The sequence below is a fragment of the Dama dama genome, chromosome 8 (assembly GCF_033118175.1).
Source record: "Dama dama isolate Ldn47 chromosome 8, ASM3311817v1, whole genome shotgun sequence".
NCBI classification, from domain to species: domain Eukaryota; kingdom Metazoa; phylum Chordata; class Mammalia; order Artiodactyla; family Cervidae; genus Dama; species Dama dama.
This window is the reverse complement of record NC_083688.1, coordinates 31,725,374-31,752,048: the sequence shown is the minus strand read 5'-3', so window position 1 is coordinate 31,752,048 and position 26,675 is coordinate 31,725,374.

Below are 26,675 nucleotides of genomic sequence, written 5' to 3'. Positions count from 1 at the left end.
AACAGAAGCAGAAGATATTAAGAAGAGGTGGCAAGAATACACAGAAGAACTGTACAAAAAAGATCGTCATGACCCAGATAATCATGATGGTGTGATCACTCACTTAGAGCCAGACATCCTGGAATGTGAAGTCAAGTGGGCCTTAGGAAGCATTACGATGAATAAAGCTAGTGGAGGTGATGGAATTCCAGTTGAGCTATTACAAATCCTAAAAGATGATGCTGTGAAAGTGCTGCACTCAATATGTCAGGAAATTGGGAAAACTCAGCAGTGGCCACAGGACTGGAAAAGGTTAGTTTTCATTCCAATCCCAAAGAAAGGCAATGCCAAAGAATGCTCAAACTACTGCATAATTGCACTCATCTCACATGCTAGTAAACTAATGCTCAAAATTCTCCAAGCCAGGCTTCAGCAATACATGAACCGTGAACTTCCAGATGTTCAAGCTGGTTTTAGAAAAGGCAGAGGAACCAAAGATCAAATTGCCAACATCTGATGGATCACTGAAAAAGCAAGAGAGTTCCAGAAACACATCTATTTCTGCTTTATTGACTATGCCAAAGCCTTTGACTATGTGGATCACAATAAACTGTGGAAAATTCTTCAAGAGATGGGAATACCAGACCACCTGACCTGCCTCTTGAGAAACCTGTGTGCAGGTCATGAAGCAACAGTTAGAACTGGACGTGGAACAACAGACTGGTTCCAAATAGGAAAAGGAGTACATCAAAGCTATATATGGTCACCCTGCTTATTTAACTTATATGCAGAGTACAAAATGAGAAATGCTGAGCTGGAGGAAGCACAAGCTGGAATCAAGATTGCCAGGAGAAATATCAATAACCTCAGATATGCAGATGGTACCACCCTTATGGCAGAAAGTGAAGAGGAACTAAAAAGCCTCTTGATGAAAGTGAAAGAGGAGAGTGAAAAAGTTGGCTCAAAGCTCAACATTCAGAAAACTAAGATCATGGCATCTGGTCCCGTCACTTCATGGCAAATAGATGGGGAAACAGTGTCAGACTTTATTTTGGGGGGCTCCAAAATCACTGCAGATGGTGATTGCAGCCATGAAATTAAAAGATGCTTACTCCTTGGAAGGAAAGTTATGACCAACCTAGACAGCATATTGAAAAGCAGAGACATTACTTTACCAACAAAGGTCCATCTGGTCAAGGCTATGGTTTTTCCAGTGGTCATGTATGGATGTGAGAGTTGGACTATAAAGAAAGCTGAGCGCCGAACAATTGATGCTTTTGAACTGTGGTGTTGGAGAAGACTCTTGAGAGTCCCTTTAATGGCAAGGACATCCAACTAGTCCATCCTAAAGGAGATCAGTCCTGGGTGTTCATTGGAAGGACTGATGTTGAAGCTGAAACTCCAATACTTTGGCCACCTGATGTCAAGAGCTGACTCATTTGAAAAGACCCTGATGCTGGGAAAGATTGAGGGCAGGAGGAGAAGGGGACGACAGAGGATGAGGTGGTTGGATGGCATCACTGACTCAATGGACATGGGTTTGGGTGGACTCCGGGAGTTGGTGATGGACAGGAAGGCCTGGCGTGCTGCGTTTCATGGGGTCGGAAAGCGTCGGACGCTACTGAGAGACTCTACTGAACTGAACTGAACTAACTATTACAGTTTCATCACATAGAGATACTGAATTATAGATAGATTTTTATGTTGCTTGTTCACTTTGTTGAGCTGCTTGTAGCTACTGGAACAGCAATATTGAGAAATTTCCTGTCCTTCTATTCTCAGTGGAAAAGAGTTTTGTGTTTCCTTAAGTTTGCCTGCTGCGTGCTAAGTCACTTCAGTCAGATCCAACTCTTTGCAACCCTGTGGACTATTGCCCACACGGCTCCCCTGTCCATGGGGTTTTCCAGACGAGAATACTGTGGTGGATTGCCATATCCTCCTTCAGGGGATCTTCCCAACCCAGAGATCAAACCTGCATCTCTTATGTCTCCTGCATTGGAAGGCGAGTTCTTTATCACTGGCACCACCTGCAAAGCCCCATGATCAAGGATGTCTACCGTGATTAAAGAGGAAAAGTAGTCACATGTATATTGATGGTGTTCTTCAGATTACTGCTTTGATTCTTATTGCAATGAAGGCATCTCTAGCGTGGGTAATGCTCTAAAAGATTGTCAGCCAACTGTACCTTGAAAGGAATAAAAAGTTTGCATTGTGTGGAAGTAGGGAGCACATACTCTCAGTATGTATTAGGATACAGGATGTCTCCACAAGGGAAAATGAAACAGAATTGTTACAAAGATGATGAGACCTCCATTCTACACAGTGTTATCCTGGTGTGGGTCAAATTGCTTTCAGGTGTATCTTCAATTTGGTATAGTTGCCTCTTTTTACCATTCAAGAATATTCAGAAAAATGCATACTTTCAGTTAGGTTTTCAGGGCATTGATTTAATCTCAGCTCAGTTGTGCTAAGACGGGTTGGTTTCCTAAGCTACTAGTTAACCGGAGAGAGGGCAGAACTGATCATAGTCATAGCTGGAAGCACCCTTGGTGGCAGTATTTTGTGATATTCTTGGCTATTGAATCAGGAAGCAATGGTTGATCTCAGTCACATTTGTGGTCAATGCTCAGTGTTTGAATGTGACTGTAGTTTCCCCTGTGCCTGGGGTTCAGAGATTGTGAATCTGAGAAGTCAAAACTCCTTTTCCTGCCTGCATTGACAGCAAGACACAAGAAGACAAGCAATCAGGAAAGCTTGAGAACTCACACAGGCACACTTTGACCCTAAAAATCTGACAGTTCATGACACTCTAGTTTTACCTGCCGTTACTCTTATAGCTCTTTTCCTATGTTCCTCTTTCCTTTCTCCTCTTAGTGGTCTGTATCTCTCTCCAAATCTCCTATTGATGTTCTTTCTTTTTCTTAGTTTTCTAGCTTGCTTTGCTGTAGTCATTCAGAACTAAATAGAGTGCCAACCTCTGAACCAATCCATAGTATATTACTGTGACTTGAATCCCATCGTCTCAGTTACCAATAAATTGCAATTCATTTCTCACAGCTTCCTGGCATAACCTCTGACTGGTTCACACTAAATCTTCATTGTATCCCAGAAATCTAACCTGGCCTAGACTCTGGTTCACTTTTAGGGTTACTCCATGTCTTTCTAGGAGAATTATCCCAGTTATTAGAGTATTATTGGATTTCTTCTTAAAGTTTGAGACAATATTTAAAAATTAGAGAGAAACTATATTAATTATGGACAAATTCTTTAAAAAGTTCAAAAATTTCTAATGTCATTTCAACTTGAAGAAACATGATACTTTGTTACAGAATGGCTGGTATTTACTTTTTCTTTTCCTTTATTAAGAAAAAAGTTGAAAAACACTAAAGTATTCATCTTTTTCTCAAGTCAAGGCTTTGCTCTAGTGGGTTGGGAACTTTTCTGAACCCTTTCTATAAGAAGTAATTGGATGTGTGCATAAGATGAATTACAATTCAAACCAGTCACTGCAAGCATACAAATTGGCTCCCCTGAAAATATAGCAAATTCATTTCTGGTGAATTTTCAAAAGTCAGTTTGGCAAAGTGAGGTAGAAAAAAATAACTACAACTTCTCATAGCACTGATTATTTAATATGTAAGTTAGTTTGTATAATTTGTGTTGTTATCAGTGACACAACTCAATTATGCTTTCCTTAATGGATTGGAGATCTCATATGACCAAATGCTACTCCTCTGCACCTTAACCACTGCCTTGACACTGCCAGTGAGAAACAGCACAGACCACCACCACATCCTTTAGAAATCCTTTCCAAACAGAGAGCCTACTCTTTATTTTATATAACAATCTTATCTCCAGTGTTGTATGGATCTCGACAGAAGATACACTATGGATTATCTGGGTGGAGAATGGAAAAGAAAAATACTTTGTGAACAGTTTATTCCTATGACATTGAAAGAGAATGTCATAGGAATAAATATTCTATGCTTATTCCCCTTATTAGAAGGGATGATGCTGGGTACAGAGAAGAGAATTTCTACTCATACATATCTGCACTCCTTGCAGTGGAGTCTTAGCAAATTTACCTGAGGGCTACGTAGCACCACTGGAAATTTCCTTTTTAGCCAGCTATTTGTTTCTGGTTATTCTCAATTAATGTGCATTTAAAAATAATTGCATAGTCAGAAAAAGCTTTTCAAGGCCTCCAAAATGGCATTTCTGTCTCTCAAAATAGAACATCATTGACCAAAATGATGCTTTAGAGTGAATGACAAATAATATCCTAAAAGGGTAGGCAGAGTAAGTGGAGAGAAAGTAGGATCAGTCTTTTAACAGCCTAAGTGATCACAATTCCTAAAGGGCCTTTTTGGAGAAGGTCATCAAAAGGTCCATGACTATCAGTTGATCCAAGAACTGGGCCTGAACAATAAGAGGCACCACCCGCCTTCCCTGGGGCTTCCCTGGTGGCTCAGGTGGCAAAGAATCTGCCTGCAACACAGGAGACCTGCGTTCAGTCCCTGGGTCCAGAAGATCCCCTGGAGAAGGGAATTGGTATACCCACTCCCGCATCCTTGCCTGGAGAATCCCATGGACAGAGGAGCCTGGCAGGCTACAGCCCACGGGGTGGCAAAGAGTCAGACACAACTGAGCAACTAACAGGTTCACTTTCCCCCACCTTCCTGGTGCCTAAAATGCACTGTCTCTCATTTTCCCACAATGGGAGTGGCTTTCAAGGACTCAGTGTTGAGAGAGCAGTGTGATGTTGAGACCATCGAGATGATACATGCAACAGAACCCAGTGGTAGAATGAGTTAGGACATTGTGAGAGAAGTAAGGAGAGAAGCTGATTTAGAAGACAGAAGAAGGGACTTCCCTGGTGGTCCAGTGGGTAAGACTCTAGCTTGCCAATGCAGGGAGTTCAGGTTCAATCCCTGGTGGGGGATCTAAGATCCCACATACTGCAACTAAGCCCACACGCCACAGTGTACTGAGCCTGTACACTCTAGAGCCCGTATAACACAACAAAGGCCCAGCACAGACAAAATAAATAATAATAAAAAATACAGAAGAAAAAGACTTAACTGAGACCCTTGTGAAAATCTGTGACTGAAGTCTGAAAATGTTGTCACTAATAGATGGGAAGATTTTTCCTTCTTAAGAAAGCCGGCGAAACTATGGATATTCAACTGTTCTCACACAAGTCATCTCCTTTCTGAAATATGTGCTGAATATTTGTTCCCAAGGGAGCCTGAGAAACCTCTATGACTTTCATTTTAAAGGGCCTTTGTTAGAAACTCTTTTTTTAATCTTTATGTGCATGCCTCACAGATGAGGAGAAATGTGTACCTTTCTATTCCCAAATAAGACAAAAGAAAATTGTCATTGGATTTTATGAAACCTATATATTCCACATGAAAGAGAGTATTAAAAAAAGGTAGATTTACTGTGAGGTCCATGATGATCAAGCTTTAGGGCACCTCACATGTATGGGCCTCAAACAGAAGTTAATGCTTTGGATATGATCTGATTTATTTATTTTTTTGCTGTTGCTTTAATTTTCTTTTTGATGTCAAGATAAATCCTATCGATTTTACTATTTTTCATTCTTCTTTTTTCATACTTTATTATTTACTACCTGAATTTCCTCAGGTCTTTAATACATAAAGTTATGTATGGCAAAGATACTATCATTTATATAGTCCACTTTAGTGTTGATAATGTCTTTGTTTCATTGAAACATCTTTAAACTGGGCCTCTGAACTAGCACAACTAGGCCGTTTCTTGCTGTCTCTCACAACTCTTTCTAAGTGTGGATTTTATTAAGTCCTAATGCCACCAGTCGGGCTTCCCTGGTAGCTCAGCTGATAAAGAATCCGCCTCCAATGCAGGAGACTCCGGTTCAATTGCTGGGTGAGGAAGATCTGCTGGAGAAGGGATAGGCTACCCACTCCAGTAGTCCATGGCATTGCAAAGAGTTGGACACGACTGAGCGACCTCACTTTTCTTTTTCACCCACTCCAGTATGCTTGGGCTTTGCTGGTGGCTCAGCTGGTAAAGAATCCACCTGCAAAGTGGAAGACCTGGGTTTGAACCCTGGATTGGGAAGATCCTCTGGAGAAGGGAACGGTTACCTCCTCCAATATTCTAGCCTGGAGTGGGTAGAATTAAGAGGCTTAACTGAGTATTGAATATAGCAGAAATACCTAGTATAGGGACCAGTGACTACCTAGTTAATACAATGTGTGTTAGTTGCTCAGTTGTGCCCAACTCTTTGCGACCCCATGGACTGCAGCCCACCAGGCTCCTCTGTCCATGAGATTTTCTGGGCAAGGATACTGGAATGGGTTGCCATTCCTTCTCCAGGGGATCTTACCAACCGAGAGATCGAACCCAAGTCTCCTGCAGCGCAGGCAGATTCTTTACTGACTGAGCTAGTGCTTAACAAAGAATGAAAGGAGGCAGAGTTTCAGAATTAACATACACTAGTGAAGGAAGATACCCTGGAGAAGGAAATGGCAACCCACTCCAGTAGTCTTGCCTGGAAAATCCCATGGACTGAGGTTTCTGGTAGGCTACAGTCATTGGGGTCGCAAAGAGTCGGACACAACTGAGCGACTTCACTTCACTTCACTTCACTTCAGTGAAGGTCTCATCTCTAAATCATTAACATTTTTGTAGTGAAAAAAAAATGGTAAACACTCCACTCTCCACACTAGAAGGAGATAGCTAAAGTTTAGGATTTAATCATTATCTCAGAGTTTCTCTTCAAGAAGAGTCAGTATTAAAGACTACTGGAATTAACTATTCAGGTAGACCCTCCCTCCTCTTCAGGCACAGTAATGCTCTAAATGCTACTCAGTACAGTTATACAGTCCAGGGAAATGTGAAGGGAGTCATGTCTTGATAATTAAGGAAATATTTTCATCTGGTATGTGACTTAGTAGGTAAAGCTCCTGCAATGCAGGAGATGAAACGCAGGAGACGTGGGTTCTATCCCAGGGTTGGGAAGATCCTCTAGAGTAGGGCATGGATAGCAACCTGCCCCAGTAGTCTTGCCTAGAGAATCCCCATGGACAGAGGAGCATGGTGGGCTACAGTCCATAGGGTCAAGTAGAGTCAGACACGACTGAGTGACTGAGAATGCACACGTCCCAAATTCAGTGGATAGACATGTGCTTTGTTTGACCTCCTCAGTGTTTAAAAATTGAACATTCCACATGTAAATCCAGATCTCAGAATGGACAGGAGATGGACAGGAGAGAATGGACAGGAGATGGACAGGAGAGAACGGACAGGAGAGAGAGGTGACAGCTCTCTCTATATCCCTGCAAAACAGCCATTTTTAGGAAGCGCATCATAGGTGTGCCCTTTACAAAGGCATGCAAACTCATTCCACTTTGCCATAATTCCCATCTGTGCCCGTTAATAGCACCAAGTCCATTTCACTAATTTATATTATCTGCTTAAGGTCCAAATGCTTCAATTCATGATTCTTGGATTAGAATGCCCTATTTTCCCCCAATTAATGACTTTTCTTGGATTTGTGTTTTACTTAAATGTTCTTTAATTATGGAGATCTGTTCAATTACAGCATATACTGGTACAGTATCAAATTTAATCCAACAAAGAGGCTCCTGCGTTACCATTGCTAACGGCTCAGAACAATTTTTCCCTTATCTGTTCTGTGAGGCTGGGTTATCCACCTGCTTCACTGGCCATCATGCTAAACTCTAGGGCTGCTACCCCATTTCAAGCATCAGATGTGAGGTATTTGTTTTAGGAAAGGAAAGGTGATACCAAGCAGGACTCTGTGAGGTCCTCCTAGGTACAAAGTCCCTCTGTGTCCCCCCCTCTTGTTTGTAGAAAAAGGCTTTAGTCTCCTAGAACTTTCCCTGAGTTCCAAAGCACAGACTCAAGCAGTTGCTAATGCAGGAGTTGAAGAAATACAGAAATGAAAGAAAAGCAGTCAATCAAGAAAAGTAATGATCGCGTAAAACAGAGTCCTAGTTCCTCCTCAAGGGATATACATAACAAGCGATGCATATCGTTGAGTTGTTCTGCAGAACTAAGACCCGCCCCCCCCATCCCCACCCAGGTGGAGGATGATGACTTCATGCTGAGAACAGAGACCCCAGACTGGTTGGAATCAGAAGGTTGATGATCAAGATTCCTGAAACATCACCCCCAAATGTTGCCTTTAAAAACTGTTCCCTGAAGTCCCTCAGAGAGTTCGGTCTTTTGAGCATGAGCTGCCTGTTCTCCTTGCTAGGTGCCTTGAAATAGACCCTACACTTTCCTCAATGATAACCTGGTGTCAGTAGAGTAGCTTTGCTGCATGGCAGGTGAGGACAAGTTTGGTTCAGTAACAAGGTGATGGATTCAGGAAGACGTTGAGCGTTCTGTGAGGCAAGTAGAAATTCAGGCAGATGACTAGCAGATAAAGATGTTTGAAGGCAAGGATGTTACCTGAAGACATGGGAGCTAAAAGAGTTGTGGAGAAACCCAGGAGGGGAACTCCTTTGCAGGATCCAGTTCTTAGGTGTCTTCACTTTCAGTTCTCAAGTATAACCCTTGATGTATATACCTCTCTTCTGAAATTTCTCTAATTTTAGTAAAGAAATATACATTTGGCTAAATAGCTGATGTAGTAGTCTTTGAGAGACTGAAGTGATGGGTTAATCACAGGGAAGGAGGCTTTCTTATTCCAGGATTTTCTGGCACCCCAGAAGAGTGGCAGTTCTGGTTACCTATTGCTAAATAACAAGCACATTTAAAATGTGACCCAGAAAGCAGCAAACACATTATTATGCTCACACATCTGAGCAATGGGCAGGTCCTCACGTGGCCGAGGGCTGGAGCAGCCGCCATGTATGTCCTTCTCTTTATGCAGTCTCAGGGCCCCTCCACAGAGTCTTTTCATGTAGTTTCTGCATCAAGGTGACCTAAAGAGATCAGGGTTTCTACATTCCAGCTGGGAACTTCAAGGGTGAGTGCAACACTTCCAACATTCTCACCTTAGAGATTTTAAAATGTCACTTCTGCAACATCCCATTGCTCAAATCAGCCTCTAAGACCAGCAAGGATTTAAGAGGGGAGGAATTAGACTATACCTCTCAATGGGAGAAGCAGCGAAGAATTTGTGGATATATTTAATCTACCACTGTGGCCTTAGAAGCTTACTGGGTACAGTGTGACACAGATTTCAGGTAGTCATTAACATTACAGAAGGGAAACTCCACAGTCGGGCTGGGTATTGAGGGGCATGATCCATAACACTACAGGAAAACTCTGCAGGGGAACCCTCTCAGCCAAGACAGCAAAATCAAACCTTTGGATTGCTGCTAAAAAAGGAAAGAATGCTGACACTGGGGAATGAAGGGAGGCTTAATCATTTCTGTGAGCTTGTTGAATAGAAAGCAGTGAATCAGTTGTAATAATGCTAACGTCTCACTTATCTTGATGACACTTAACTGGTTATCTCAAACACAGGATATAACACTGAAGAAAATTGAAAAGGTTTCATAGCAGGCAAAATAGTAGTAGAATGTCTAGATGTTAATGTGTACTTATTTAATTGTAAGAGGGCCATTCCAGGCTTGACTCTCAAGAGAGAGCTCATTCTCTCTTACTTTACATGCAATTAGCATAAATACAGCTTGTGCTATTTTAGCTGATAATAAATTTTAAGTGTCTTGGTTGATTGGTGGGAACAGGGATGTGAAATGCTGCAGGAGTAAGTTCATTGACAGCAATAAGGAAAAACTCAGATTTTAGGCCTAAATAGCTTCCAGGCCCTAGTATCTTCCTCGCCTTTCACATGCTCTATTCTTTGCCACAGAAAACCCTGGAGCCAACTGCACAGGCTCATCTTCATTCCCAGTTCCCAAGGTCAACAAATTTAAACATTGGTAAAACCTTTTTCTGAGGCTCAGCATTGAGTTATTTTTGGTGTGGATCTGACCCTTAAGTTTTGCCTCTGTTGTAAGAACTGAGTCTCCCAGTTCTAATTCTTCTAAGTGGGCTTCAGTCTAGGTCCTTGTTTTCAGGGTGTTATGTTGATCCCTGATGTCAAAATCTCTTCTGGGTTGGGGTTCTGCCCTCTTGAGGGGTCCCACAGCCCAGGAATCCCTGTTTAGTTAGCAGGGCTGTTTTACCCTGTGAAAGATATTTCCAAAGCCAATTCCTATTACCTGAGCTGCTAAGTGTCTCTAATCCAAGACCCTAAAGTCAAATTTTCCTTAAGATATCATGTCTTGATTTTTCACTGAGAGACTCTTACTGCTGACTGTTCAGGTCACAGCTGAAGAATTGAGGGGGTGACCAATTCTGACCCCGTGTTTGCCACTCTGGCTGATCTTCCATTGTCTGCACTTTCCACTGTCTGATCGGACTTATCTCCCCTAGCAGCAGGTCCCTGCCTTCCCCACCATGCTCTACAAGGTTGGCCAATGATCATGCCCTGTTTAAAACTGGATTATAGTTGCTTTATAATGTTGTGTTACTTTCTGCTGTACAATGAAGTGAATCAGCTACATGTCTAATATAACCCCTCCCTCTTGGACCTCCCCCTGACCTCTACCCCAGCATCCCACCCCTCTAGGTCATTAAAGAGCACCAAACTGAGCTTCCCGTACTTTATAACAGGTTCCCACCATCTATTTTACACACAGTAGTGTATTTATATATATGTTTTTGAACTGTGGTGTTGGAGAAGACTCTTGAGAGTCCCTTGGACTGCAAGGAGATCCAACCAGTCCATCCTAAAGGAGATCAGTCCTGGGTGTTCATTGGAAGGACTGATGTTGAAGCTGAAACTCCAATACTTTGGTCACCTCATGCAAAGAGCTGACTCATTGGAAAAGACCCTGATGCTGGGAGGGACTGGGGGCAGGAGGAGAAGGGGACGACAGAGGATGAGATGGCTGGATGGCATCACCGACTCGATGGGCATGAGTTTGAGTAAACTCCAGGAGTTGGTGATGGACAGGGAGGCCTGGCGTGCTGCGATTCATGGGGTCACAAAGAATCGGACATGATTGAGCGACTGAACTGACTGAACTGAACTAAGTGTATTTATGTCTATCCTAATCTTCCAATTCATCCCACCCTTCCCTTCCCCACTGGCGTCCACATGTCCATTCTCTACATCTGCATCTCTATTCTTGCCCTGGAAATTTTTCATCTGAACTGCTTTTCTAGATTCTACATATATATGTTAATGTATGATGCTTGTTTTTCTTTTTCTGACTTAATTTGCTCTGTATGACAGATTCCTGATGCCCTCAACACCCCCAATTTAAAGAAGCAGGAAGAAAAGAAATATCTATAAAACAAATACAAAAGCAAAAGAAAGAGTGTGGGATTATTTTATGAACAAATAAATACCCCAAGAATCATGAGAACAGTATTAGGCACTTTCTATGCACCAGGCACTCTTCTAAGCCCTTCATAAATTTCAACTCATTTCATTCCCACAAAAACTTGGTACAGTAGTACTAAAGCACTAGTTGTAAGTAACTAGTCCAGGTTACATGGTTAAGTAAGGGGGAGGGGGGCTAAGTTTCAAACGCAATGATGTTTCCCCAGAATCATCACTTTTACTCATTTTTCTAAGTCCTCAAAAGATGTCAGTGTGTCCTAGTCTAGTATGATAACCCAAGTCCATAATGATGGTTGCGAGTCTTCAAAAATATAAGTTCAATGCTAGAGGGTAAAATTGTATAAGATAACTTCAAATAAGTATCTAAAAATTGATTAAAAACTGATGGGACTTCAAAGGGGCAGCATCTGTCATCTGGAAAATGAACTCATGAGTTGTTACTATCTTATGACCATTCACTTTTTCCATCAGTTCTATTTATCCTGACATACCACATCATTAATTGAGACCTGAATCTTTACAGGGAATAGGTAACACACTAGTATATTTCTGGAGTTACACCAGAAACATTTTTATTTGTGGGGTAACAAATTTTGATGCTACATAATTTTTGGATTATGCAGCTCTTTTCAGACCTAAGGTCAACAATACATGTAAAACATGTAAAAGACAATATGCCTCAAACTGAAAATAATCGGTCATTCTCCCCCCAACTTCCATATCATATTTGTAGAACTTAGACAATAGTTATCAATTTCCTCCTTTTAACAGTTCGGCCAAGTGACTAAAAAGAATGATGTTCCTTACATTGTATTTCTTAAAAAATGGACTCCAATTACCTCACAATTCAGGCATAGTTAGTTTGTTACAGGTCATGATTTAATTGCATCAGTTTAGAGTTTCTTGCCAAATTATCTTGTTAGCATCCACAGCCTTTGGGAGACTGAAAGTCCAACTAAATAAACTATGCCATCATAAATCTTTTCTCAAGAAGGACAGATGGAGTTATTAAAAACACATAAAAATAACAAAGAAACCATCCAGGACGTTAAATATGCCTTCTTAAAAAGTGTCCAACATTGGCAATGGTTAAAAGGGAAATCATCACCTGCAAATTTCAGCGAGCCTTCTTAACAAATATTTGGGCTTAACCTCAGAATGATTAAATCAGAAACTCAGGAAGTAGGCCTTGGATACTGGTGTACTTAAAATTTCCTCAGTTAATTCTAACATACAGCAAACTTAAGAATACTGATCCAAGCCAGGGGTTAGCAAACTGTGTTTATTGGCCCAGCCACTTTGTAAATAAAGTTTTATTGGAACCACAGCAACACCTATTCATACCCATATTGTCTACAATTGTTTTGGGGCTGCAGGGGCAGAGCTGAGCAGTTGAGATGGAGAATCTAAAAGCCCAAAACATTTACTATGTGACTCTTTAAGGAAGAAGTTTGCCAATCCCTGCTAATGCTGATGTAACATCACTGTTTTTGAGTGGTGTTACTTAAATGTGCTAAATTTGCTCAAAAGAAGAGAAGGTAAGGTTTAGAAGTACAGTATGTCTCTTCCCCCCTTAATTATCCTTCCAGAAAGTTACATACCATTTCCACTTATATCCTACTGGTTAAAACTTAGCTACATGGAACTGCGTAGAAGCAAGTGGGGCTGGGAAATGTAGTCCTTATTATGATGGTCTTGCTCAGCTAAAATTCAAATGTTCTATTTCTATAAGGGAAAAGAGGAATACAGATATTGGATGCCTGAAAGAAATCTTTATATCAGTCTGTTTTCATATTTAAATATTATACTCAAGATACCTAAGATCATGGCATCCAGTCCCATCACTTTATGGCAAATAGATGGGGAAACAATGGAAACAGTGACAGACTATTTTTTGGGGGGGCTCCAAAATCACTGCAATATGGTGACTGCAGCCATGAAACTAAAAGATGCTTGCTCCATGGAAGAAAAGCTATGACCAACCTAGACAGCATATTAAAAAGAAGAGACATTACCTCACTGACAAAGGTCCATCTAGTCAAAGCTATGGTTTTTCCAGTAGTCATGTATGGATGTGAGAGTTGGACTACAAAGAAAGCTGAAAAATTGATGCTCTTGAACTGTGGTGTTGGAGAAGACTCTTGAGAGTCCCTTGGCCTGCAAGGCGATCCAACCAGTCAATCCTAAAGGAAATCTGTCCTGAATATTCATTGGAAGGACTGATGCTGAAGCTGAAACTCCAATACTTTGGCCACCTGATGTGAAGAACCAACTCATTGGAAAAGACCCCGATGCTGGGAAAGATTGAGGTGGGAAGAGAAGGGGACGACAGAGGATGAGATGGTCGGATGGCATCACCGACGCGATGGACCTAAGTTTGAGTAGGCTCCGGGAGTTGGTGATGGACAGAGAGGCCTGCCGTGGTGCAGTCCAAGGGGCTGCAAAGAGACTACACGACTGAGCAACTGAACTGTACTGAAACAGAACAGAAAAAAATACTCTTTGGATCAGAAATCAACCAAGGACAGATAAGAATGCCATTATCTCTTATGTTAAAACATTTGAAACTTCAGCTTTTGCATATGATATGCTCACTGACTTAGTTTACAATGGAAAACAGAAAATAATTTCCATTTAGAAATCTCTCTATAATCATAAGTTTAGTGCTTGACTTAGATATCCAAAACTAACAGAACAGTCACCTAAACATTTGCTGTCATATCTGATGGCTGGGGTGAATCAATAATTTACGTGCCAGACGGACAGTTAAGAGTGAAAGAGGTGCTATTAATAGATATACTTGGACAACTGGTAGAATCTGGAAAATTGAGACAATAGTCACTTTAATTTTGATATACAATTTGAGTGAGCATTTTTAAATTTAGGATAAAGAGAAATAAAATTAAAAAATCTCAGCATGTATTCTGATTTAATGATGACAAATCATTGAGCCAGATGGATATCATCACTTTAGGGAAGAGTAGGGCTCAGTGGTAAAGAATCTACCTGCCAATATAGGAGGCACTGGAGACATGGGTGTGATCCCTAGGTCAGGAGGATCCCCTGGAGGAGGAAATGGCAGCCCACTCCAGTGTTCTTGCCTGGATAAGCCCATGGACTGAGGAGCCTAGGAGGCTACAGTCCATAGGATTGAAGAGTTGGACATGACTGAACATGCATGCACATACATGTTGCAAATAAAATGCTGCCATTTTAAATTGTAAGAGATTATATTTTATTGTTTTAAATTGTGGTAAATCTTTGGTGGTGGTGTTTTAGTTGTTAAGTTGTGTCCAACTCTTGTGACCCCATGGACTGTATAGCCCGCCAGACTCCTCTGTCCATGGGATTCTCCAGGCAAGAACACTAAAAATTGTCGGGCCAAACATACACTAGACAGTCCACGGATGACAAAAGCTTGAGAAATACTAACTAAAATAAGTAATTTTGAGAGCAAACAGACTTTAAATCACAATATGGGACATGAAACAAAAGGCATGAGGACAAGTCTTAGCAATTCTAACTTCTAATATCTTAAAATCCACAACCTCTATCAATCCTTTCACTTCATCTCTACTGCCATTATTCTAATTGGGTTCCTTGTCTCTATGCATTTGTCCCCCAAATCCATGTACCACCCTGTTCCCAGGGCAAGTCTCTAATGCACAAACATGGTCTTGTCGACTTCCTTTTAAAATCTTTCCATGATTCCTCAAGCTCCTCATTGCCCTTCAGGGTCAAGTCCAGACAGGACTACATAATTTGTAAGACCCATTACAGAATGAAAATGTAGAGTTCCCTAGTTAAAAAAGCAGGGAAAATAATGCCATTAAAGGTAATGGAATATAAATATTTTCCTTATTCTGTGCTGTGTCTTTCAACTTGTCACAATGTTTTTATTTACTATGCAAAGTGTGTTAGTTGCTCAGTAGTGTCCGACTCTTTGCAACCCTATGGACTGTAACCTACCAGGTTCCTCTGTCCATGGAATTCTCCAGGCAAGAATACTGGAGTGGATTGCCATTCCCTTCTCCAGGGTATCTTCCTGACCCAGGGGTGTCTTTCTAAATAAAGATAAATTAAAATCTGAAGTTACTAGAACAAATTTTACTGCTCATGTTTATATAGCACACTGCCAGTTTTAAACATAAAAATAAGTGTCTAACTCAAATGTCGAGCCACCAAAATGACACAATTTCTATTTTATAGCTTGTACATGCACATGTAGAAATTCTGCACAAAACCAATTTAACTGTTTGTATTTTCCTTCTTAACTCCTTTATGTTCTCACCTTCAGTCTTGGCAAAACCTTCCTCTAAGCTGCCTTATCAGGTCCACCTCATAGCACTTGTTACACAAGGCTCTGAATGTCGATATGGTTCATTCTTCCTTGCAACTGAACTGGGAGGCCTATGAAGTCAAAAGAAGACTTTGTTCATCTTTGTTTCTTTAGCGTTGGGCAAAGAGTAGATATTTATCCTGTTTATTATTTGAATGTATAAATGACAATAAATTAATGAATGACAGACCCCATTTCTCAGTTTCCAATTCCCAGATTCCACAGATGGAGGTGTCAGTTATGTTTTTCAAAGATTCCCAAGGATAGATACTCATAGGTATTTTCTGTAATCACATTTCTAATACTTTGCCGACTTGATCGCTTTCTCTTACTGTCAAGTATTTTTTATATTTGCTCACCACTTTTTCATGCACTTGTTTTGCCTGTGGTGTGGGGCAAAGATCCAGACAGACTAGGGAAGCCTAGTTTCCAGTCACTTTTCTAGAATATTTAGGTGAGTTACTTATTTTTGCACTATCTACCTTCCTCCAAGAGTTACTGCAAGAATTATGTCTGAGTATGAACCTGGATGGGCTTCCTTGGTGATTCAGACAGTAAAGATTCTGCCTAGAATGCAGGGGACCTGTAGAAGGAAATGGCAACCCACTCCAGTGTTCTTGTCTGAGAAATCTTGTGGTCAGAGGAGCTTGATGGGCTACATCCATAGCGTTGCAAAGAGCTGGACACGACTGAGGGACTAACACACTCTATGAACATGGGCAGAGGAGTCTTGCAAGCTGCAGTCGAGTATGCATACATGCTCAGTCCTGTCCGACTCTTTGCCACCCCAAGACTGTAGTAGTCCACCAGGCTACTCTGTCCTTGGGATTTCCCAGGCAAGAATACTGGAGTGGGTTGCCATTTCCTTCTTCAGGTGCTTTTCCTGACCCAGGGATTGAATCCTTGTCTCTTACATCTCCTGCATTGGCAGGTAGATTCTTTACCACTTGCAGCATCTGGGAAGCCCATAGTCCATGTGGTTACAAAGAGTCAGACATGACTTGGCAACTAAACAACAACGACAATGAACACATGATAACTTGTCACCAGTAGACTTTTAAGGAATGTTATTCTGTTCCATTCTCCTTCCCAGCCATTTAAATGCAAGTGTCTTCAACTTTTGAAAAATTCACTTTACACCATTTCGATTTTACCAAAGACCTACATTTTCGCCAGTGAAAAGAAATTCCAAGAGGATTTTCACTTTATGAAAAAAGGCAAAAAGTGAAAATAGCGTTCACTGTTTGAGAGGCAGCTCACATCCTGAGCAATGAGAGAGGCACCACCAAGCTCCTTCTCCAGGAACTAAACTCAGCATTTCAGCATCAAACTGCCAGAACTATATCTGTGAGCATTTCTGCTTTATCTCCTGAAATAGTTCAGTTCAGTTCAGCCACTCAGTCGTGTCCGACTCTTTGCAACCCCATGAACTGCAGCACGCCAGACCTCCCTGTAATAGTAGTTCCCGCTTATCCTTGGAGTTATGTTCCAAAATCCTCAGTGGATGCCTGAAACCATGGATAGTACTGAACCCCCAAATATTATGTTTTTCCCTATATATACATACTCATGATAGAGACTAATTTATAAATTAGGCACAGAAAGAGACTAACAACAATAACAAATAATAAATAGAACAATTATAACAATACACTGTAGTAAAAATGATAAGAAAATGGGTTTCCTCTCAAAATACCCTATTGTACAAATTTAATGTCTTTTCCACATATTTTTAAGTTAATTTTTCTTGGAGTAGAGTTGATTTACAGTGTTGTGTTAGTTTCTGTTGTACAGCACAGTGAATTAATTTTACATGTATATATATCCACTCATTTTTAGGCTATTTTCCCATATATTTCACTACAGAGCATTGAGTAGAGTTCCCTGTGCTATTTAGTAAGTTCTCAACAGTTGATATTTTCTCTATAATTGGTATATGTGTCAATCCAATCTCACAGTTTATCCCTCCCCCTTTTCCAGACCACTGGTAACTGGAAGTTTGCTTTCTACCTCTGTTAGTATTTCTGTTTTGTAAATAGGTTCATTTGTACCATTTTTTCCCCCAGATTCCACACATATGCAGTATCATATGATATGTGTCTTTCTCTGTCTGATTTACTTCACTCAATGACAATCTCTAGGTCTTTTCATGTTGCTGCAAATGGCATTATTACATTGTTTTTGGCTGAGTAATAACCCATTGTAAATATGAATGAGATAAACAGCTTTAAATGATTATATCTTAATTCAAGAGAAGAGCATTAATCACCCAAGATAACTTGAACTATGCCATTTTTTTAACATTTTTATTTTTGTATGTGATGTTGGTTAGACAGCTTAATATACCACCCTAATATATGGAAATTATACACTTAAGTATTTTGAATTTTATGTATATCTTCATATACCTGACAAGATAAAGGATAATAAAGATATGTAACATCACGCATCTTTCATTTCCAATGTCTATGTTTCTCTTGATTCCAACTCCCGTACCTCTTCTTCCTCCTGGATCCTTTCACGGTGTTCTCTGAAATTCATACTCAGAAATTCATACTCAGTGTCAGTTTGCTGATACTCCATAACCAACTATCACAGACTGGCTGGTTTAAACAAGTTTATTTTCTCAGAGCTCTGAGGGTTTTAAGTGCAAGATCAAGTTGTTGACAGGTTTGATTTATCCTGAGGCCTCTCTCCTTGGCCTGCAGATGGCTGCTTTCTCTCTAGGTCCACACAGGGATTTTCCTCTGTTTAGGCCTCCCTGGTGTTTCTCATAACACCAGCAGTCAGGTTGAATTAGGGTCCCATCCTACTGGTCTCAGCATAATTTTATTACCTATCTGAAGGTCCTGTCTCCAGATATAATCACATGGGTTAGGGCCCATTTATATGACCTCATTTAAACTTATCACCTCTTTACAAACCCTGGCTCTAAGTACTGCTGCTGTTGTTTAGTTGCGAATCATGTCTGACTCTTTGTAACCCCATGGACTGCAGCACACCAGGCTTCCCTGTCCTTCACTATCTCCCAGACTTTTCTCAAATTCATGTCCATTGAGTTGGTGATGCTATCCAACCATCTCATCCTCTGTCTACTCCCCATTCTATTGCTCTCAGTCTTTCCTGTATCAGGATCTTTTCCAATGAGCCAGCTCTTCACATCAGGTGGCCAAATTACTGGAGTTTCAGCAATAGTCCTTCTAGTGAATATTCAGTGTTGATTTACTTTAGGACTGATTTCCTTTGTGACTCCATGGACTGTAGCCCACCAGGCTCCTCTGTCCATGGAATTCTCCAGGCAAGAATACTGGAGTGGGTAGCCATCCCCTTTTCCAGGAGATCTTCTCCATCCAGGGATAGAATCCAGGTCTCCAGCATTGCAGGCAGACGCCTTACCGTCTGAGCCAACGGGGACACGCTGCTCATCAAGACACCCTGCAATTCCTTTATTATGTGAAGGGATTTTTGGTCAGCTTTACTAATGTACAATTGATATGCAATAAAGCTCGCCAATGTTATGGGTACAGTTCAAGTTTTGACAAATTATACAGTGATAGAACCACCACCACAATCATGATAGAAAACATTTTTATAACCCTAAAAATAATCCCTTAAACCCATTTGCAATCAATACTCTCTACCACAAGCAATCACTGGTCTATTTTCTATCACTATTGGTTTGCTTTTTCTAGAATTTCATATAAATGGAATCATACAGTATGTGGTCTTTTATGACTGCTTCCTTTCATTTACCATAATGCTTTTGAGCATCACCTAGAGTATGCATAACAGTAGTTTTTTATTATTGGAATTCCATCATATGGATATACCACAATTGGTTTATTCCATTCGAGAATTAATAAACATTCTTGGTTATTTTTTCCCCCAGCTTCTGACTATTATAAATAGCAAAATTGGGTTGTTTCCAGTTTTTGGCTTTTATAAATAGCTACTATTAACGTTCACATACAATTCTACGCTGACATGATTTTATTTTCTTGGATCATTACCTAAGAATGGAATGTTTGGTTCAACTAAGTCACTTCAGTCACATCCGACTCTCTGTGACCATTTGGACTATAGTCTACCAGACTCCTCAGTCCATGGGATTCTCCAGGCAAGATTACTGGGTGGGTTGCTATGCCCACCTCCAGGGGAATCTTCCCAACCCAGCGATCAAACTCATGTCTCTTATGCCTCCTGCACTGGCAGGCAGGTTCTTTACCACTAGTCCCACCCGGGAAGCCCCTAGGTCATATAGTAAGTATATATTTAACCTTTTTAATAAAGTGCCAAATATTTTTTCAAAGTGTACAATTTCCCATTTCCATTTGAGGTGTTTAAATGTTAACATTTACTTCATGTCCTCACCAAAACTAAGCATTTTCAGTCATTAATTTTATTCATTCCAGTGGGTATTTTAGTGGTATTCATTGTGATTTTAATTTTGTTTTTCTTCATGACTAATGCTATTGAGTTTAATTCTCTCTTAAATGCCTTCAAGTACTTTAGAACGTCTGTCTTCTCTCCCTGCTAGACTGTAAACTTCATGACAGAAAAAAAAAAAAAAGTTTATTTCTTTTGTCTTTTTAAATTTCAGGACATCTATGCTCTTCATTCTTTAAAAATGTTTTAATAGAATTTTTCAAAAACAGAGAAAAATTGTGAGCTACAAACACTGAGCATTCACAATGCACATGTAAGAATTATCAAGCCAAGCTTTTTGTGTTTGGTCTGTACCACCTCCCAAATCACCCTGCCACACCACACACAGAGATTCATTTTTAAAAAGGTCTGATATTGCATATTTCTTGCTCACAGATTTATCCCTAGTGTTTAGCATGATGCCCAAAATGGAAAGCACTCACTATTTATTTGAATGGTTAGATACTGTTTTTTTATATTTAACTTATTTTATCTTATGGTCTTACCTCAAAGACAGACCATTACTTTGAGTCAGTTGATTAATGGAGTTGAACTTTTTTTGGTAAATTTGAATAGAAATTTCATAAGCTGTGTTTAAAAACTGTACCCATTCTGTCACTGTCAGAGGGATGGTTAAAGCTCAGGAATATTGAAATTTCTTTAAGCAGATCAACATCCCTTGATTACTGGGGGCCAAGATTTTTGGTTGTGAAGAAGTATCGCTGGATAAATCAGCCATGAAAATGAATGGCCATTATGGTAGCTTTCTAGCTTTCAGAAGCTGTTTATTAAAGTCTGTGTTAGGTTGAATACTGAACAGTCCATCATACCGATAATGGATTGAGAACAAAACTGACTTTGGTTTCATGTCGCTTTAATATATAAATTGTAAAACTGGCTGTGAGGATGGAATAAACAATCAGAATAGCCTGTAGCAGAAAACATTTATAGACTGATGACTCGGCCAAAGTAAGGAAGATGTAAGTCAAATTTCTGCAGCCCACTTCATTCTAAGGCATAATTCATAACATAATGCTTCAAAAAATACGTTCTTCTATTGGTTAAGAGATAAATAAGACTGCCTTAGAAGTTAGACACATAAGTACACCTCCCATATTCCCCCAGTTTGGTCCTACAATTAATCCTGAATCAAGTTCTTCTGAATCTTAGTGAGTTTTGAAAAAAAAAAAAAAAAAACCTAAAAGAAAGGATATGCTTTTGAAAACCTAAGTCCTTGTGTGATAGCCTCAGCTCTGTTTTCTCAAAGAGCAATTAGATGACTCAAAAAGATTACTGAGAGGTGATCCTGACTCCCAGTTTGTTTCTGTTTCCTGTACTTCAGCCAAGGTAAGGTGTACACACTAATTGCAATAATTCTTTAATGCAGTTGGCTTTTCTATGCCATCCACTGTGGAATATGTGATGCAAAAATATCACATTTTAAAGCAGTAGTTTAACAGTTCCTGGTACCCTTATGTTGTGGTTAGATGCCAATGGCTCCATGAAGCTTACAGTTTAAAATCGCAATTATTTTAAAGTATGTCTCTTTGGTATACCACCAGTAAATTGGATTATGTTTTCTGAGCCTCCCAAGAGCATTAGCCAAAGCATATCTAAAGCTTTTCCAGTGTCATAAATCATCTTTATAGGCTCAAAGATATTTTATAATAAAGGTTGGGATTTCCCTAATCTTTTTAATGTGAAATTCATGTTTCCTTCTCTCCATTAATCCTTATCCCATTTCTGTGACTCCACTCACACGTTAAATTTATCTAGGCTATCAGCCAAAGTGGAGTGCTTGTTTACTTTTTTCTTAAAGTCCACCTCTTCATCCAAATTACCTATAGTAGATTTAGATTCTATTCTGACCTTGTTTCAAGAAAGCAGGGGACTCAGTTACTCTGGATTGTATGTGTGCAACTGTTAGTTGCTCAGTCGTGTCCGACTCTTTGCAACCCCATGGACTGTAGCCCACCAGGCTCCTTTGTCCATGGGATTCTCCAGGCAACAATAATGGAGAGTTGCCATGCCCTCCTCCAGGGGATCTTCCTGACCCAGGGATTGAACCTAGGTCTCCTGCATTGTAGGCAGATTCTTTACCATCTGAATCACCAGTAAATTTGTGTAGTGATAGGCTTATCGGTTAACCACCTGTTTTGTTGGTATTAACATAACTGGAAGCTTTTCTTTTCGGAAACATATGTTAAAGATTGTCAGAAAAATAAGGAAAGACCTCGTTGTGTACTCGAAACTAACTGAGCTCTAACTAACACTAGGGCACACTTTAAAAACTGCTCAGTGGTGTGTTCCTACACAATTATACAAAATCTTAAGAATTAAAAAAAAAACAAAAAACCTCCTGTCAGTGTGTTTTAATTCTGAGCTCTATTTATTTGACAGTATAGAAACACTTCCAGCCCTACTTGCAGGTGTGCTAAATTGCTTCCATTGTATCCGACTCTTTGTGACCCCAGGGGCTGTAATCCACCAGGCCTTACGGAATTCTCCAGGCAAGAATGCTGGAATGGGTTACCATGCCCTCCTCCAAGGGATCTTCCCGACCCAGAGATCCAACCCATGTCTCTTATGTATCCTGCACTGGCAGGCAAGTTCTTTACCACTAGCACCACCTGGGAAACCCTCTCCAACACTACCCCAATGTAAAAGAAGTGGGAAAAATGAGAACTATGCCACTTGAAGACAGCAGTCACCACTTATATTTTACAAAAATAATGGCAAAATGTCATATAAAGTTACCAAAAATTAAGTGTAATTTTATTTAAACTTTTTGTCTTTTGGCAAATACATTTGTATTAATACACTGCAGATATTTTTCATAAGAGATTCACAGAACAATTCTAATTAAACCTCTTGAATTCCTTTCAAGTAAATTTTAGAAGTCCCCTTTAAATGTACTTGGAAAGAGAAAAGGAACTTTATTGTGATGTACTATTCCAAGAAATAAAAAAACAAGAGGATGTGATGAATTGAGAAACCAAATCACACTCTTTCAATGGAATGTGGCAAAGATCAACTGACTAGTAAAAAATTAGGAAAAAAGAGCCTGAACATACACAAGGCATAATGGAAACCAATCAGATTAATTAGACACCAGTCTTATTATTACATTCCACAGCAAATGTAGAACTAAAAACAGTAAGTCACCTGTTTTGTTCAAACCAAAGCTGGATTTTACAGACATGGTTTGAGAGGCAGAGGGCAACATCAAATCATCTCTCTTCATTTGGCTTGGCTTACTGGGGAAGCATCTAGATTTTCTGAGGGTGGGACAATTCCACTGAGGAAAAAAGAGACAACTGAAAAGAGTTCAACAATGAAAACAAAACACCAAAACAGAGATGTCTCCTTCTTCTGAATGCTTCTATTCCAAAATATTTTGAAAGCATATTTCTCTTTTCATAATTTTCTAGTTTTATTCAAAGTGAATATAAAACAAGCCTTAATGCAACATATTACTCAAGAACACTGTGTAAGCAAGGATTTATGAGTCCTCAAAATGACTTCCTTTATTGTTTCCCTCTTTTATGTGAAAAAAAAGAAAAGAATTCTGAGAGTTGCAAAGGGGGTTTGAAATGACTTGTTTGTTAAGTCCTTTACTATAGGACCAGAGTCTAAACCTACCTATATGTTTATGAAAGACAAAGGCAAGCTTCAAAGTTTCCTCTAAGCACCAACATGAATGCAATTCTGGCTGCATTTAATTGGGGATTAGTAGAGAATGCAGAAATTACAGCACATTATTAAGGAACCATTCCACCCCCTGAAAGATAAGGTGCTTTTCTGATGAAAATAAGCATAGTACATTGAAATTTTCTTTAAAAAAAAAGCTCATCCTAATGAAAATAGAGAAATACCATTTATTAATCCATTAATTTTTCAAGAATAAAGGCCTTTTTATTCATTATTCTAAAAGTCAAAATCTCCATTTCAATAGAGGGCTTTTAAGGGGAGGTGGAAGAAAGTTCTAATGAATATTTATATCTACTTCTATCTGGATTTGCTTGGTGACAAGACACAGAACATTTTTACATGCTATTTAAACAGTGCATGGAACCTCACGTGAAAAATAAGATTGGCATCACACTCATGCTGGGACTGGATGTACTCTAACAGGCCATTTCAAAGATCTTAAAAGAATCAAGCTTGTTCATAGTAACAAACTTTTCTTTACCCCCAAGACGACACAGCAAAGCCAGTAGTCATTTCATTGCAGACTAATTGTCGGTGGAGTGTTTGAATCAGCAGCAGTCATGAAAAATCCAGCATCTGATTATTCCTCCTGTCCATCAAAAGGTTTCCCTGGTGGCTCAGTGGATAAAGAACCCACCTGCAATGCAAGAGACGAGGGTTCAATCCATGGGTCAGGAAATTCCCCTGAAGAAGGAAATGACAACCCACTTCAGTATTCCTGCCTGGGAAATCCTGTGGGCAGAAGAGTCTGGCAGGCTATAGTCCATAAGGTTGCAAAAGAGTCAAACATGATTTAATGACTAAACCACCACCACCATCAAAAATCCAGTAAATATTTATTGAACACTACTGTACATGTGACAGTTGGACCATAAAGAAGGCTGAGTGCCAAAGAATCAATGCTTTTGAACTGTGGTGCTGGAGACGATTCTTGAGAGTCTCTTGGACAGCAAGGAGATCAAACCAGTCAACCCGAAAGGAAATCAAACCTGAATATTCATTGAAAGGACTAATGCTGAAGCTGAAGCTCCAATACTTTGGCCACATGTTGGGAAGATCCGACTCATTGGAAAAGACCCTGATGGAGCTGGGAAAGATTGAAGGCAGGAGGAGAAGGGGGCAACTGAGGATGAGATGGTTGGATGGCATCATCAACTCAATGGACAGGAGTTTGAGCAAACTCTGGGAGATAGTGAAAGACAGGGAAGCCTGGCATGCTTCAGTCCATGGAGTCACAGAGTCAGATAGGACTGAGTGACTGAACAACAAGTGGACACGGATACTGGGGACACAGCAGTGAACGAATCCTCGGTTCTGCCCTCAACTTCCAGTCCCCTTTCCCCCCTCTTTTGTCTTGTTCTTTAGGATCTAGGGAAGAATTCTGAAACCTGTTTTTGCAAGAATCTCAACTGATGCTAACGGATCTAAAAAAATAATCACCCAGGTGGTGTTAGTGGTAAAGAATTCACTTGCCAATACAGGAGACACAAGAGATGAGGGTTTGATCCCTGGGTTGGAAAGATTCCCCTGAAGAAGGAAATGGCAACCACTTAGAAAGAAAACCCATGGTATTCTTGCCTGGAAAATTCAACAGCCAGAGAAGCCTGGAGAGCTACAGTTCATGGGGTCGCAAAAAGTTGGACACAACTGAGCGACTAAACAACAATCACCCATGTGGATGACATATACACCTTCAGTTTTCAGCTCAAGTAAAGCTTATACAGAGAAAACTTCTAGACTTTCCTTCCTTCAAACACATAATTTAATAAATCAGTCAGACTTTCCTAAACTCCAGTATTTTGTAAAAATACTTCCCTCCATTTAATTTAATTTAAAGGAGAGACAATGACTGAGAAATGTTGGAGGTATATCTGCAGCAATCAATAATAAAACCTCTGAAGGATCCTGATTGCTGTGCTAATTACCATCAAATTAATTCCCGTTGTTCTTACAAGCAGCCAAATAACCAGAAGCCAGCAGAACCAAAGCTCCGTTGGAATTTTCTCTTAGATTGGAGTTCCTTCTCTCAAGGACTTTCAGTCATGGTGTGGGTATGGAGACATATTTCTCTGCTCCGTGAGAAAGAACAATGTGGGCATGACGATAAATTTGTTCACTTTATCTGACAAATATTTATCAGGTGCCTGCAGTTTACCAGGCAGTGTTCTAAGTTCTGGGGGAACTTTGATGTCTCCTAGGTTGAAACTTTGAGTCTAGAGTGGAAATGAAGTCAGAGAATAAACAAGTAAGCAAGTGGGTGAATGAGGGTATTTCAGAGAATCAGACATAACATCAGGAAAAGAAAAGAGGGTGAAATGGGGTAAAGTCACCAGGTTCAGGGGATGGGGGAGTTCTTTAGCTCAAATGGTCAAAAAAGGCCACTTTAAGGGATATGACACTAGCCTCAGAGCTAGAAGAAACTCTGAGGTGGAGGCAACTTGACAAACTAGAGAAGTAAGAGAATGCTTCATCTGAGACCCACAGGGCCTTGGATCTTGTGCAGACTATTTCCACTTGGTCATGGAGGGATATGGGGCAGGGTCGAGGAGACCACAGTGCCAGATGTGGCTGCTTCAAGAGAAGCCAGAGATTTTGATTTCAAAGAAAATTGCTTTCAAAATATTGTCAAATAAAATTTAAAATATTTTGCCCATTAACACTATAAGTCCATGGGATCAGGGTAGAGGGCTGCCTGTGCTTTGAATCTCTGCTCTACATCTTTCTTTGGGTCTATATTACTTAGGACTAATCTAATAAAAATGTAGCTCAGTGGTAGAGCACAGGTTTTGCATGTATGTGGCCCCAGGTTCAATCCTCAGCATCCCCAGTTTCTTACCCAGT